Source organism: Prionailurus viverrinus, chromosome C1, assembly GCF_022837055.1.
Source record: "Prionailurus viverrinus isolate Anna chromosome C1, UM_Priviv_1.0, whole genome shotgun sequence".
In the NCBI taxonomy this organism is placed as follows: domain Eukaryota; kingdom Metazoa; phylum Chordata; class Mammalia; order Carnivora; family Felidae; genus Prionailurus; species Prionailurus viverrinus.
In genome coordinates, this window is record NC_062568.1 from 168,932,931 (window position 1) to 168,949,287 (window position 16,357).

Genomic DNA, 16,357 nt, shown 5'->3' on the forward strand with positions numbered 1-16,357 from the left:
CCTTAGAGCCCGATGCAGAGCTTGATCCCATGAATCATGAGATCGCGACCTGAGCCGAAATCAAGAGTCAGATGCATAACTGACTGAGCCACCCGTGTGCCCCTGGGATGGGTGATTCTTATGGCCAGAAAAGGTTAGGAAATACTGCTCTATTCCATGCTCATCACAGTGTGTTGCAACTGTCTCTGTTGGTGGCCATGGTAACCATCTGGCCTGCTGGACTGTCTCTTGAGGGCAGTACCACATCTACGTCCATAGCACATAGAGCAATGTCTGGCATGTACATTGAATAAAAGAGTCAATCAACGGAGAAACCATGCATCATTTGAATGACTTCACAGTCCAGAGAGTTCTGGCTTACTCATCATGCTATTACTCCCTGCCAAGGTAGCTTCACCTACATGTATGTATTCCTTCCCTACTTCCTCCCTTCTTCCTAGTCCCCTAATCACCACCTGTTTCTCAACCTAACCCCACAGGACAGGATCTATCATTCTGGGAGACCCTTTCAGACTTATCTAGAGCATGGCATGTTTCCTGATAGCCATACCTACTTTTGGGTCTGGCTGCTGCTTCTAACTTGTTGTGTGTGATTGCACATCTTTAAGCCTCATTTCTTCCTTGATAAGAGGAACGGTTTTTACTGTATGATTTCTGAAGTCTCTTCTAACTCTGGATTGCTGGAATCCTGTGACTGGAATCTAAAATTTCTGGTAAATTCTGGGGGCACCTGGGTGGCTCAGTTGGTTAAGCATCTGACTTCAGCTCAGGTCATGATCTCACAGTTTGTGGGTTCGAGCCCCGCACTGGACTCTGTGCTGACAGCTCAGAGCCCGGAGCCTGTTTCAGATTCTGTGTCTCCCTCTCTCAGTGCCCCTCCCCTGCTCACGCTCTGTCTCTCTCTGTCTCTCAAAAGTGAATAAACGTTAAAAAAAATTTAAAAAAAATTAAAATTTCTGGTAAATTCTGTAAAATGAGAAGGATGTATTAGAGGCCTTCAAATTGACGTCATATAGTCTGTTGGTCAGAGCCTGGGCGATGAGCAGCTGTAGTCTGGGAATTTCTGGAGATCTTGCTTTGCTGGTGGGAGGCTTTCTATCATGGGCATGCTCCAGCAGATTCTGGCCACCCCCATGGGCGACTCAGTAAATACTGGCTGCCTAATGGATGTGTTGGATGGGAAGCCAACTGGATGCGTGAAGGGCCCTGGAAAACGTGGCAGTTCAAAGGCAGGCAGCTGTGCCGAGTAGGTTTCCAAGTGCGCTTACCCTCCGAGGCTTTGAACGTGAGCTCCATCGGAAAATCACAAGTGTCTGCTTCCAAGGGAATGGCTTCTAGTAATAATAATAATAAAAAGGGGCTTTGAAGGCTTCTTGGAAATCAGCTTCTATAAAATAGTGTGTTGAGAAATTGAGTTGCAAGTCAAGCAGAAACACGGGTTGAAATGCTCCCTCTGCATCCTCATTCTTTTAAAATGTTTTCTTTTTAAGTATGAAAATAATGTGTGCATCTGGCTAAAGAATCCAAACAGTTCAGAAAAGTGCAAAACACAAAGCAGAGATCTCCTTTCCCCGCTCTGTCCTCGTCTTCCATCCCGCGAGGTAACAATTTATTTCTCTTTTTGTGTGTGCTCGCTCTGTGAGTTCATAAAAATTTAAAAAGATGGGTTGTGGTAAAATGCTCAGAAGATTTACCATTTTAACCATTTAAAAAATTTTTTTTATTTCAAATTGAGAGAGAGAGAAGGAGAGGGAGAGAAAGTGGGGAGGGGCAGGGAGAGAGGGAGACAGAGGATCTGAAGCAGGCTCCACATTCACAGCAGACACCCGGATATGGGGCTCAAATCCACAAACTTGCACGACCATGACCGGAGCCAAAGTCAGACATTTAACCGGCTGAGCCACCCAGGTGGCCCACATTGTAACCATTTTTATTTTTTTTTTTAAATTTTTTTTCAACGTTTTTATTTATTTTTGGGACAGAGAGAGACAGAGCATGAACGGGGGAGGGGCAGAGAGAGAGAGGGAGACACAGAATCGGAAACAGGCTCCAGGCTCTGAGCCATCAGCCCAGAGCCCGACGCGGGGCTCGAACTCACGGACCGCGAGATCGTGACCTGGCTGAAGTCGGACGCTTAACCGACTGCGCCATCCAGGCGCCCCTGTAACCATTTTTAAATGTACAGTTCCGTGGCATGAACTACACTCCCTCTCCTGTCTCTACAACGTTTTTCATCTTCCCCCCACGAGTGAAACTCTGTACCCATGAAACAGTTAACTCCTCATTCCCCCTCCCTCCACCTCTGGCCACAGCCCTTTACTTCCGGGTCTCTATCCATTTGTCTGCTCTGGGTAGGGGGAGTCAGGCAGGGTTTGTCCTTTTGTGACTGGCTCACTTCCCTTAACGTAAACGAGCTCTTTTCGACTGGTTTTTATTTCAGGCCGGGCACTACTATAACTCTAACTCGTATGCTTGTATGGTGTTATTTAATCTCTCAAACTTCAATAGTATTTGTTGATTCCTGCAGTGAAAGATTTAGGTCATTGCTCTACTTCCAGAATCCCTTCTCGCTCTCCATCTCTCATGCTATCAGTTTTAGTTCTTGAAGTTATTTTTAGCATTTCAAGTAAGTGGCCCTCTCTACTGAACCCCAGACTCGTACATCCAACTGCTTGCTTGAGATCTCCACCTGGGTATCTAACAGACATCTCAAACTTGAAATGTCTCCGGTGAAACCCATGGTCTTGGGCCCCACCCCTCCCTGCCCCCTGCAACCCACTCCCCCGCCCAGTCTTCTCCACTCAGCAAATGGCAGATTTGTCTTTGCAGTTGCTAAGTGCCCAGATCTTACCGTCATCTCCCTTTCCTCACTCCTTTGTGACCCTCTCATGCCTCAAGCCCCAAATGATGGAAAATCCTATTGACTTTACCTCAAACTATACCCAGACCCCAGCCACTTCTCATTACCTCCCCTTGTCCAAATCATGGTCGTCTCTCACTTGAATTATTGAGATATTCTAACTTGTCTCCCTGCTTCCACCCCTGCCCTCCTGTAGTGTAAGTACAAAATACTAGTCAGAGAAGTTCTTTTAACATGGGTATCAGATCAGGTTACTCCTCTGTTCAGCCAGTGGTTGATTCTTTTTTTTTTTTTTTTTTTTAACATTTATTTATTTATTTTTGAGACAGAGAGAGACAGAGCATGAACGGGGGAGGGTCAGAGAGAGGGAGACAGAGAATCTGAAACAGGCTCCAGGCTCTGAGCTGTCAGCACAGAGCCCGATGCAGGGCTTGAACTCACAGACCGCAAGATCATGACCGTGAGCTGAAGTCGGCCGCTTAACCGACTGAGCCACCCAGGCACCCCAAGCCAGTGGTTGATTCTTATTCGGAATAAAGGCCAGAGTCCTTAAGATGGCCAAGGAGGCTCCATAGGGTGCTTTTCAAACTTTAAGGTGCATAGGGTTCACCTGTGGGTCTTGTTAAAGTGCAGATTCTGATCCTGGGTAATGAGTCCTGCTGGCTGACGACTACACTTTTACTGCAGGATCGTCCCCACAACCCACATATTCATCCTCCCTCGCTTCTGGGGCCTGTGTCTTATACTCCTCTTCCCTCCTCTTGTTCCAGCCTCAGGGTCTCTGGTCTCTAGGTTGCATGCTCCCCCCTCCTTCTTTGTACTTGCAGTTCCTTCTGCCTAGAACACTCCCGAGGTATTTGTAAGGCTCACTCTCTTCTGTCCTTCAGATCATTTCCCGTGTATCATTTCTCCGGAGACTTTCTCTCCTCTCTGTATTTAAGATGGCACCCCATCTGTCTATGGCTTTCCCTAGTGCCTGTCCCTCTTTGCTTTTTCTGTATAGAAAAGATATACAAAGTATGGCCTCTAGGCCATGGATCAAATCCGGCCCACTGCTTACTTTTATAAATAAAGTTTTATTGGAGCAAAGCCACATACATTTATTTATGTATTGCTTACAGCTGCTTTCCCCGCTATAATGACAAAGTATTTGTAACAGAGAACTTCTGGCCTGCAAACCTAAAATATTTACCCTGTATCTGACTTTTGACAGAAAAAGTTCACTGACTCCTGCTTTGCAGCATTGACCGCCATCTAACTCACTAGATAAGTCATGCATTTATTTATAATCTATCTCTCCTCACTAGAATGTAAACTCTGTGATAAAAGGGGTTTTATCTATTTTGTTCGCTGTTAGATTCCTCATGCACAGGAAGGTGACTGGCGGAAAGAGTCACTCAATGAATGTTCGTTAAATGAATGGTTATGAGTTAAAAAATATATACTTATGTATATACAATTATACATACAAACTGGGGGTTGTCAGAGGTGGGGGTGAGGGTGGGTAGGTGAAATAGGTGAAGGGGCTTAAGAGGTACAAACTTCCAGTTATAAAATAGATAAGTCATGAGGATGAAAAGTACAGCATAGGGAATACAGTCAATAGTATAGTAAAAACTTTGTATGGTGACTGTAGCTACACTTATCTTGGAGAGCATTTTGTAATGTATATAATTGTTGAATCACTATGTTGTATACCTGAGACCAATTTAATATGGGATGCCAGCTGTATTTTGCTTAAAAAAAAATCTATCCATCCTTAAACTTTTATTTTACCAGTCATTTAGATAGTACTCCTGACTTCCCATCATGTAACAGGAGGACACTATTGGACCTATACTTTCTGCCCCCTCACCTCCCCCCTGCCCTAACTCCTGATGGTCAACATTATTTTCATCCTGTCAGTGTTGATACCGATTTTGTTTGGTACTATAATTATAACTAAATCTCACCTGCTTTGTCTGTAGGTTAATTCTAATCACCCCCGCCAAAAGCATCTCAAATATTGTAATTGGGTAAATAGTAGTTGATATAGAATATAGAAGTGTTATTGAGCCCATGAAGAAGAAATGGTAATTCTAAGCTATGGCGCATGAAGAGAAATATTCCTGTCCTATTGGGTAAATAGATGATCTTTTCTTACTCTCTTTCGGTTATTTAATTTGTGTGTATTTGGATCATGACTTCTGTACAACTTTTGATTTTTCCCAAAGTTCCTAGTGCATCTTTTAAAAAAAAAAATTGTAGAATATGCAAATGTAGTCATCACATATTTGAGGTCATCGGGCCTCTTAGTCTGTGATTTTGCTGTGGAGTTCACTCTCTCCTTAAGATATTTTTTTCAGAGAGCCTTCTGGCTTTCTCGTCTAATTTTGATAAAATGCTTGCTGGATTTATTGCACAGCTGTAAAGCCACCTTGTACGTTTTACTTCTGGATTAGTTCCACTGTTTCTTGCATCATATTTATTTATATTTCTTAGCTTCCTTTTTCATTCTGCTATAGTATATTCCCAAGTAATTGTTTTCAGAAGAGGAGTGTGGGAGGGAACTGTACAGTTTCCTGTTGCTGCTGTAACACATCACTGCAAACTTGGTGATTTAAAACAACACACATTTATTATCTTAACACTTCTGTAGGTTAGATGTCTGACATAGGTCTCACTAGGCTAAAATCAAAATATTGGCAGAGCTGGATTCATTTTTGGAGACACTCAGGGAAAATCTGTTTCTTTGCCTTTTCTGGATTCTAGATGTTTCTTGCATCCTTTGGCCCTGGGCTGCATTCCTCCGTCTTCAAAGCCAGCATTGTGACATCTCTCTGACCACTCTTCTCCAGTCACATCTCTCTCTGACCATGAAGGAAAAGGTTTCCCACTTTCGGTGACCCCTGTCAGGGTCCTTAATTTGTTTATACCTGCAAGTCCGTGTGGGGTGACATAGTCATAGGTTTCTGGAATTAAGATGTGGACTCCTAATTGTGGGGAGAGTCATTCTTTGCCTGGTATATAATCTTTTGGATCCCCCCCCCCCCCCACATTTTGGAAATTCTCAAATTAGTTTCACACTGCTTGTAAAGTTCTAGATTCAAAAGCATGTTCTCTCATAACTTCATAGACACTCCTCCATGTCCTCTGGGGCCAATAACTATTGACATAAGATCTGTACGCAGTCTGATCCTTTGTCCTTTTCAGGTGCATTTACTGCCAGATCCCCTGGCATCTTTTAGAAGTGTCTTGCTTGAAATTTCATCAGATCATGACTGGGAGTGCATTTTCATTTTTGTTGTTTGCTTTGCTTATGTCTATCATGCTGATATGATCCTGAAATGATCCTTTCAACCTAAGACTCAAATCTCTTTTTAAGGACAAGGAGTATGTTTTCTTTCTTTCTTTCTTTCTTTCTTTTTTTTTCCTATTTTTTTTCTTCAATATCGGTGCCACTCCGTGGCTTTCACTAACATCCCCTTAGAAGAATTCTGAGTCTTCTGGACCCGTTCTCCATTTAGTTTAACTTGTAATTTTCTCGTATTTCCCTCCTCCTTGTCTTCTGGTACCTGTGTCATGGGATTGCCTTGACTTCATCTCCCAGAGGACTCATTTGGTCTCTAGCCATTACCAACCTATTATTTGGCCCCACTGCTAAATTTTTGGCATGTTGATGAACATAGTTCACATTTCCAGTGACGCTTCACTGCCTGTTTCTCATGGCGGCACTAACTTTCCAAATTCCTGTGAGCTTTCTGATGAAATGTGCTTTGAAAATTCTCTTCCATTTCTTGCTTATGTCTGTTGCCTCCAGGATCCACTCTGTGCATTTTTTCAGTTTTGGGATTTCTCTTTCTCATCAGTTTTCCTCAAATGTTGACCTAGTTGGCTTACATTTTTTTAATTACTATTTTTAGAGGCGGGGGGAGAGAGTGTGTGTGTGTAGGGGGGGGTGGCAGAGAGGGGCAAAGGGAGAGAGAGAGAGAATCCCAAGCAGGCTCTGTGCCCAGTGCTGAGCCTGATGTGGGGCTCAATCTCATGACCCTGGGATCATGATCTAAGCCTAAATCAAAAATCGGACGCTTAACCAACTGAGCTGTCCTGGCACCCTCAGTTGGCTTACTTTTATTTGTGACTCTCTTGCCTGACAGCATAGGCAGCTGGATGGCACGGTTTCCCTTAGTGATCATGGTCCATTTATCCAAAAAGCTCTGCGTAGATGAGCAGGTCCCCTTGAATGGCAGGCTGGTTCTTATTGGGCATGGCGGGGAGCAGAGCGGGTCGCTTGAGCTCCCACAATTTCCGTGGTGAAAGGGAGTGTGCTGTGGGGTTTGAGCACTGCAGCACATTTCTGACTTGGGTGGAACATCTTTCTTCTTTTTCTTCAGCTCAAGATGGGCTTGTGGATTTACCCTGAACTCTTCCCTGCCCTCATCCCCAGCCCTCATGCAGACTGTTGGCCCTTCCCAGGGTAGTCTTGATTCTTTCATCATGGCCATCCCATAGCCCTCTCTGGTTCCCCAGGCCTGCTCACTTCTGTTCTAAAGCCTTCCTAGGGCTCTACTAGGTTGCACTGGGTCACACACTCACTCCAGTCTTCTGTCTGTGTCTGTCACTGACCTCTTGTGCTCTAGCTTATGCCTTAGTAATTCCATTTGCTCTTTACCCTTCAGAGATTTGTGTGTGGATTGTACCTGCTTGTTTTGTTTTGTTTGTTAATCAGTACTTCCAAGGATTTATGTATTCTATTTTGTACATCTTTGTTAGCTGTTCAATGGGGTCTTGTCTGGGAGCCATGTCCAGTCTGACATCTTGAACCGTAGACCTGAAATTCTAAAAGTCCAAATGCAATTCATAAAGGAAATAACTTATATAATTTCCTCTTGGAAGTGTTTTTTGCCCCTCTCTCCCAACTGAGATTATTTAGGGCCTCTCCTTGGGACTCTATTTAGAGTCACATGTCACATTGTGTTATTATTTGCCTCCGTATATTGGCTGTGCCTCTAGGCGGTAGGGGCTTTGAGTACAGCCTATCTGTTCATCTCTAGATTCCTAGTTACGCACATGGTAGGGAGTCTGAATATTTATAGACTGTGAGTGCCACCTACTCTGTCTATAGACACAGAGTGTCACCTACTCTGTGAACATGGGAATCCAAGGTACTACTGCATGGCTTTAGCGTTCGAGGATTCAAAGCATAGTGGGGACAACAGACATGTGCACTGATAATTCTAAAACAGTGTAAACAGAGTGGATGCCCAGTGTGTGGGGCCACGGACAGGAGAGCAGATAACTGTGCTTGGGGGTGGAGAGAAGTCAGGAAAGGCCTTCAGAAGGAGATTATATTTATGTAGTTGTGAAGAGCACATAGGGCTCTCAGGTAGTTCCAGGTGTATTAAAGCATTCCAGGAGCAAAACAGTCATTCAAAGTGAATTATGGCTGGGGTACAAAATGTAAGGGGGGGTAGTGGCAGAGGAGGGATCTGAAGAGATAGATGGGGGCCAGAACATGCCCGTTGTCCGCGGTGAAGGTGGGCATTTTGTATTCGATCCTGAAGGGAGCCACTGGGAGCTTGTAAACAAGGGGTAGTATGGTCACATTGGCGTATCGTAAAGATGTTGACTGCAGTATAGAGGATGGACGAGCAGAGTCCAGAAGATTTGGGACTTGACTGCAGTAGTCTAAGTGAGAAGTGTTGACCAAGGGAGCAAAAGCTGGAGTAAAGTTGGAGAGATGGGTTTGGGAAACGGCAGGAAGACAGGATGGTGGACTTTGGTGACTTTTAGATGTGAGGGGTTGATGGGGAGGGAAGAGGCAAGCTTTCGGAGGCACTTCTGGCGCTGGGGCTCTCGGATCCAATGATTGCAGGAAAGGACATGAGTGCTTTTGTTTTTTGGTAAATCTCAACTGAAAGGCAACAAGGCCGTGGCAGCAGTGATTTATGAGACTCAACCAGGCTGTTTCAGTCCTTTCTGAAATGCGTATTTCAGCTGAAATGAGGGAAAGGCGTGTCTTCAGCTCTGGCTTTGACAGCCAGGCTCCCCGTTTCCTTCCCAGGAAACCGAATGGGAGTGGGATGTCCTGATGAGCTACATGAGATCAGCTTCTTGTCAAGTTTGGATTAATTTTTAAAATGGAATTAGCATCCAACTGAAATGGATGTCAACTGCTTGGAATGCATCTTTGGATCTGAGTGATTTTGATATGAACCAAATGTGATCGCCTCATAAAGTTTTTGTCTATGCAGAACCATCTTGATATTTGAACCCCGCCCCAAGTTTAACTCTTAGGAACCCTCCAAAAGAAGGATACATGTCACTTGTTTGGCCTTTGTGCATCTCTACCTCATTCTCTCTCTCTCTTTATTTTTTTTATTTTTTATTTAAAAAAAATTTTTTTTTCAACGTTTATTTATTTTTGGGACAGAGAGAGACAGAGCATGAACGGGGGAGGGGCAGAGAGAGAGGGAGACACAGAATCGGAAACAGGCTCCAGGCTCCGAGCCATCAGCCCAGAGCCTGACGCGGGGCTCGAACTCACGGACCGTGAGATCGTGACCTGGCTGAAGTCGGACGCTTAACCGACTGCGCCACCCAGGCGCCCCTCTCTCTCTCTCTTTAACATACTCTTTAGCTCTTCTTAACCATGACAACACAATTCAGAAGCATTCGGGAAAAGTGGGGGAAGAAGTCTTACCAGATATGAGTGCTTTCCGGGTGTTGGGCATACCCACCAGCGGTACTGCATGGACCTGCGCAACCATATTAAACATAAGAATCACAATCCCCTTTTGGTAGATGTTGAAATCAGACCTCAAAGGGGCCTTCAAGTTAGTAAATAGCAGAGGGCATTCAAATACAGTGCCATCTGATGTGCCATATGAACTACCTACTGTGGCCCAGCGTTATACCTGCAGTACTCCATTTAATCCTCACAGCCATGGAAAACTGTAGAAACTTAGAGAATACTAATAAAAAGAGGCTTAGCAAGATTAAAAAAAAAACCTTTCCATGGTCACTCCCCATCAGGGAGACCTGAGATTTTGTTTTCCTTCTTTATTTGTAGGCCAGCGGTACGCATTATAGGTCTAAGAGGTGTTAAGAGACATATAGGCAATATTATATGGCGTTGCAGGAAAACTTCCCATAATGCTATTCAGATAAAGAGAGCACCTCTTTCGAAAGCTGTTTTCTGGCTGGCCATACTCAAAGCCTTAGTGATGGGGAAGATGGGAGGGGAGTAACTTGTTCTGCGCCCTGGATTGGACCGTTCCGTATTCCACCCTTAATTCTAATACTTCAAACAGCCCTTTGAGGTGGGTGTAATGATTCCTGTTTCCTAGATGAAGGAACTGAAGTCCACAAAGGTTAGGTAAAGGTTAAGTAATTCACAAGCTTTCTGCCCAGGTCCAGCCGACCCAAAGCTACAGGTTTTTGGAATAGTGCTAACCCACTTGGAGGGCCGTTATTTAGAGAAACACGTAAGGAGGGAGAAAGTGATGAGGAAGCAAGCCCTGCCATTGGTATTTCACTTGGCCTGTTAAGTTTCCCTAGGTGGTGAAGAGACGCCCTTTGATGAAATTTGCAGATGATGCTAAATCAGGCCCTCTGTAAACATGAGTAACACAAAAAAGCAATACAAATGATCCCAAATGAAGGAGGTTGGTAGTGCAGGCAGGAAATAACAAGATGAGATTGATTACCACAAGGGAAATTCTGAATTAAAGCATCTGTGCCAGCCAATGTGACTAACATAAGCACCTCTCAGTAGCTCAGAGCTCTGCAAGTTGGAAGGGCAGGAGTGGTCACTGTATCTGGCTCCTTCACCTACAGATAAGGAGACTCAGGCTCAGACAGGAGATGGAAATGATCCAAGGCCACAGTCAAATTAATGACAGGGTTGGGATGAACCCCACGTCTCCTGTCTTGTGACTGACTTCTCCTTTCATTATGGCCCATGGGTTTTGGAGTCAAAGGTACTTAAACTTAACTCCACCGTTTAGATGCTGTGTGTCTTTAGGCGGGTTACTTAACCTGCTTGAATCTGAGTTTTCCTATCTGGAAGAGTGGTAAAGTGATACATATTCCTGAGGGTTATTTTGGGAAGTAAGTGAAATGATCGGTACCTGACATATCGAGGTTTAAGAAAGATTAATTCCCTCTATTTGCAGCAGAGGAACCCCTTAAGGGCAAAATAGCTATGGTGCAAGGTACGTGGTCTCCACTGCTCCATGCATGAATGGATGTTGAATGAGCATCTTCCAGGAAGATGGGCAGTGGATACAGTGGGAGCAGCTAATGCCATACGGCTGCAGTCAACAGTGTCTTCAAGTCGACCGATCGAAAATTAATCACGCGGGGCCTGTTACACGCAAGGGAGACTTGGTGCCACCTCGTGGGGTGCAGGAGAGTAGTGGGGCAGAATGTCACCGACTGCTGAGACCGTTGGGAGAGACAACCTGAGGAGGTGGGACTGGAGCCAGAAAGAATTGTTTTCAGAGGAACGAGCCCACGTGAGCGCCGACTTGGAACATGATTGCCACACGGGGTGCTGCCTAATGTGAAAAGTGGGGGCACGCGTGCCCTGTTTATAGGAGAGGGTGTTCAGGTGGAAGTGGGCCACGTTAAAGGCTGCATTCACCAAGTGTGGAGTTTCCAGAGGAGACAGCCCTCAATCAGTTCTTTGGCTCTTGGATCCTGCGTCACACTGGGGACATAGAAGATTGGAGATGAAGATTGCAGGCTAAAAGAAGATTTGTGAGGAAAACGTCTTTGGTGTGAGGGGTGCCCTGAATCCCAGTCCTGCAGGGGTAGGGTCGGGGAAGGGCACATCACCCTTCCTTCAAAACCACTGTGAGGGCTTCTGTGGGGCCATCTGGAGTGATTGGTAAGAGTCTTCTGAAGTGACAGTGACAGAGGGGGCTGGCTCTGCCTCCTGCCTGGGATAGCTAGCCGCTCGTGGCCATGGCCATGGAGAGGAGGGTTGGTGGCCCTGGATTGGCCTGCCTCTCAGATTCTGTCAGGTCAGAGCTGCTCGGTATTTCTGGAAGAATATATACAGACCACGTGGGAGAGAATGCAGGCCTGGAGCCACGCAAAGTTCTACGCAAACCACCTACTAGGGAGGGAGAACTAACTAGGGAGTCCGCATGAACCGGATTGCTGGAACAAGGGGACGGGGTGTGGGAAGGGGACAGCCAGCTGAGGGGAACCTATCATAAGTATCATCTAGTGCTCCCAGTGAGGGTCTAAACAAAGGTTGCAAATCCCAGTTCTTCTCCCAGCTTTAATCTTTTTTTTTTAGTTGTTTTTAAAATGTATTTATTTTGAGGGAGAGCAAAAGAACAAGCAGGGGAGGGGCAGAGAGGGAGGGAGAGGGAGAATCCCAAGCAGGCTCCACGCTGTCCACGCAGAGCCCGACAAGGGGCTCGAATCCATGAACTGTGAGATCATGATCTGAGCCAAAATCAAGAGTCAGATGCTTAGCCAACTGAACCACCCAGGCGGCCCCCAGCTTTAATCGTCTTTAATGAGGCACCAGGAGCAGAGAGTGAGCGCTGGTTTATGACAATACTTGTGAAGTGGAAGTTCTCCGGTGCTGCCCTTTACCATGTTCTCTTTTCTCTTTGTCCCTCTACCAGTCCAACCCCAGGATGTGTCCGCAGACCAGAGGTAGCAGAGCTGTGGGAGGAGGAGCTGGGATATGAAAGGGTACAGTCCCCTGGACTGCAGTAAACCAGAGACAGAGGAGGAGAAAGTATTCATGTTCTACAAAGTTGGAAGCTTTGCCTACTACGTTGACTTTACTGAAATCAGATTTTACTTAAGGATTTGTAAAACCCAGTTTATTTATTATTCTTTTTTTTTAGTATTCTTTATACCCAACATGGGGCTCACCAAGATCAAGAGTCACCTGCTCGTCCGACTGAGCCAGCCAGGCATCCCTTACTTAAGGATTTTAAAGGGCTACTGAACATTCGATTATCTAAGAGTGAACAAGGGAGTCGGGGGCCTGCCTCAGCTTTCATCCGGGAGTATATAGGAAGGATTACCCCACCGAGCAGGGGAGAGACATACAAAGTTCCTTTTTCAAATGCAGCTCTTGAGTCCCCTATGTGCGCTGGTCACATTTACATATTTGATTCATTGGGGTGTAGTCTTTACATTGGCTTGTTTGATTTCTTACCAGATGGTGAGTTCTTTGATGCACTAGGACTTATGCTTATAAAAATAGTACTAAGCACTGAGTAGGTCCTCAACACATAGTGTGGACTGAGATGCCTAGAGGAAAAGTTACTTGAGTGGCTGGTAGAACAGGGACTTCTTCCCACAAGCTGACCTCTCTGTTTGGTTGTCCAGGTTCCATCTGCTCAGGCACTTGCTGAGTGCCTCTTATGTCCTTCCCCACATAGTCTTTTCTTGTGTCACAAGCGAGTGTGACACCATTCTAATGGTCTCACCTTCGGGACTCCTGATGAACAACACACTTTTATTTTCTCCTCTTCTATCATTATTTGTCTTTGTTCTCTCTGAGGGCCAGACAATGTCGTTCACATCTCTGAATCCCTAGCACAGGACTGGCACCTCAAAGCTGCTCCATAAGAGTGCAGTGAAGAGCTGGACAGAGCAAATCCGAAATCCTTGTAGATGATGTGGGGGTTTGAGTAGGAGCTGTGACTCAGAAGGGGCCTGGGTCCCGGACCCACCAGCTACCTGGGAAATATATGATCTTTTCTAAGAATTGGTTTTAAGCATCATAATTAGGGCAGTAATACTCATCATAAGTGGGACCTGTGAAGGTATCTAGTAAAAGGATCTCTAGTTCGGTGCCTTGTAAACAGGTGCCTTGTAAACAACAGACTTTCTCTTTCATGTATATATGTGTGTGTGTGTGTGTGTGTGTGTGTGTGTGTGTGTGTGTGTATGTACAAAATTATATTTATATAATTATATATAATGTATACATAACTTATATTTATAAATACATAATGTATAAAAAGGTACATATTGTAGTAATAATATAATAATATAAACATAGTATGTATTTATAAATTATGCATTTTATAACACATAATTATATATGTTTGTATAAAAATACATAATGTTATATAATTATACATTTTATACATATATATAATTTTTCAAACCCTCTTTCTCTTTATCTCCATACTTGAAACCCAAGCAGCGTCTGGAGGCAGGAGTCATGGAAATGGTTGGTAGTGAAGGTCAAGATCACATTGGGGGAGAGCTGAAATCAAATAACATTATCTGATACTGTGGTGCGAGAACATGGACATCAGAGGGAGGGAATGTTTGGGTTTGGGTTGGAGTCCTTTCCCTGTCATGTATCCACTCACAACCTTAGCGAGTAAATGACTTTTCTGAGTTTCCTTTCGTGTGTCTTTAAAGGATGTCAGTAAGATGCCTGGGCCCTTCTAGAGGGGAAAATCTGTGTCTGCTCATCTCCATGTTCTTAGCAGCTAACAAAGCACATGGTGTACAATCATCATGATCATATAATAACTGGTGAATAATAATAAATAACTCTTCTAAACCTTTGAATGTATTAATTCGCTTAATCCCAACAGCAACACAATGAGGTAGGTACTCTTAAATGTTCGTAAATACTTGGGGAATGGAGTTTCACTCACATATCAGTAAACCAAATCAAATGCAACAATGTCCAGAAACACTAACGTATGCCATGAAAATATAAGGTAGCATTTGGCTTTTTCTATTTCTCTACTTTGATGTAGGGGACGTGCTGCTCAAGCTTATCATAAAAAAGGGAAGGCATCTTTTAAAGAGATTTTACAAGCATTGCCCTTTGTGCGATTTCATTTAACCTTGAGTATAGCTCTTTGAGGAAGATATAATTATCTCATTTTGTAGATTTGGAAGCTGAAGCACAGAATAATAATTAGGTAGCTTAGTAACTTGCGCAGTGGCTATGCAACTATTCTATGGAAAAGCTATGATCCAGATCAGAGTTGACTGTCTGCAAAACCCAGGCACTGGGAGAGATGGCTAGGTAAGGGAAGAGGGGGGAAATTCAGAGGGAGAGGAGGCATCCGCTGAGTTTGCAGTGGGTTAAAACCATCAAAAGAACTGAAGTCCTGTCCCCTGTCCCCTCCAATGACATTCAAATGTTTTTCTCATTTTGACAGTCAGAAGTAGATGTCCCTGAAGTACCGCTGTTCCCAGGGAAAGGCTAAATGATACGTCTGCTGGGAACTGCATAGGATGAGGACAGTCTGTTATTTCCAGAGAAATCTGAGAGGTCCAGTGGAGGTCAGGTGTTGAGAGGTGTGCCTTCGGGCTCTCTTACACGTGAACACGCTTATTGCTCTGGCTGGGTTATACTTTTTTTACTCTTTTCCCAAATGCTAGGAAGGCAGCACCGAGGTGGGGGAGGCAGAGCTAGGAGGTAGGTGGGAACCCCTGGGATGGGAGCTTGTCCACCTTGCTTTAGTGTTCTGTCCAAGTCCTCCCCTCTGGATCTCAACCCAATAAGAGTGGGCTGGGGCAGCTGACATGGGGAAGCCCTTCCTGTTCTATAGTCTAGGGTCTGAATTTACTCTTTTTTAGTCTGACTTCCCACATCCTAGGGAGGGTGATTCGGTTCTAACTTTGGGAGAGGATGTGCATGACAGACTACTATTTTTAAACTTTACATTTAATCGTGTCACTTCTATACTTAGCCCTCTTGTTTGGCACTTTTGCAGGTTTCCCAATTAAGGTGCCCACCTGTTCTAAATATATCAGATGCTTATGCTAATTAATTAGGTGGTGTGTGTGTGTGTGTGTGTGTGTGTGTGTGTGTGGGTGGCTGGCAGGGAGTGGGTTACCTGACTGACAGGTGGCGTCCCTGTGATTCAAGTCTACCCAGAACTGTGAAATCTCGAACCAGTTATTAACCTCTCTGGGCTTTGATTTCATGCTCAGATACAGAGAGTCCTAATAGTGCCTACATGGTTGGGTTGTTCCTAGTGTTGAGTCCATTTCTGAAAGGCACTTAGGAGAGTGCTGGAACTACAGTGAACACTCAGTGTTAGAAGTTATTTTTGTGAGTTCTCACTGACTCTCTCTTTTTACACATGAGAAAATGGACCCTGAGTAAGTTTAAGCAACTTGCTCAAGGTCCTACAATAAGCACTTGTTAGGAAGAGGGGTAAGAATTTGAGGATGTTAGGATTGTGTCTCCACCTGGGACTCAGAATGGGCTGGGTTCTGCGCTGCTGTTCACTGGCCCTTCCTAACGGTGGTCAGTGGCGGCCTCGCACCTGAGGCACGTGGTTACAGAAGGAAGCAGAACACACAGGTATGTGCCTGCCCTTTGAGGCACAGCTCTCAACCCAAGAGCAGCACACTCCATGAATAGCCTCGGACCAGCCTGATGATTCCTTTCAGGAGCCGGGAAACTGGTGGGCAGAGAGGGGGAAGCCTGGCAAAAGGTGGTCTTTCCTCAACAGCTGTTGTAATCGAACTTCATCTTGGCTGTGTTCAAGGCCA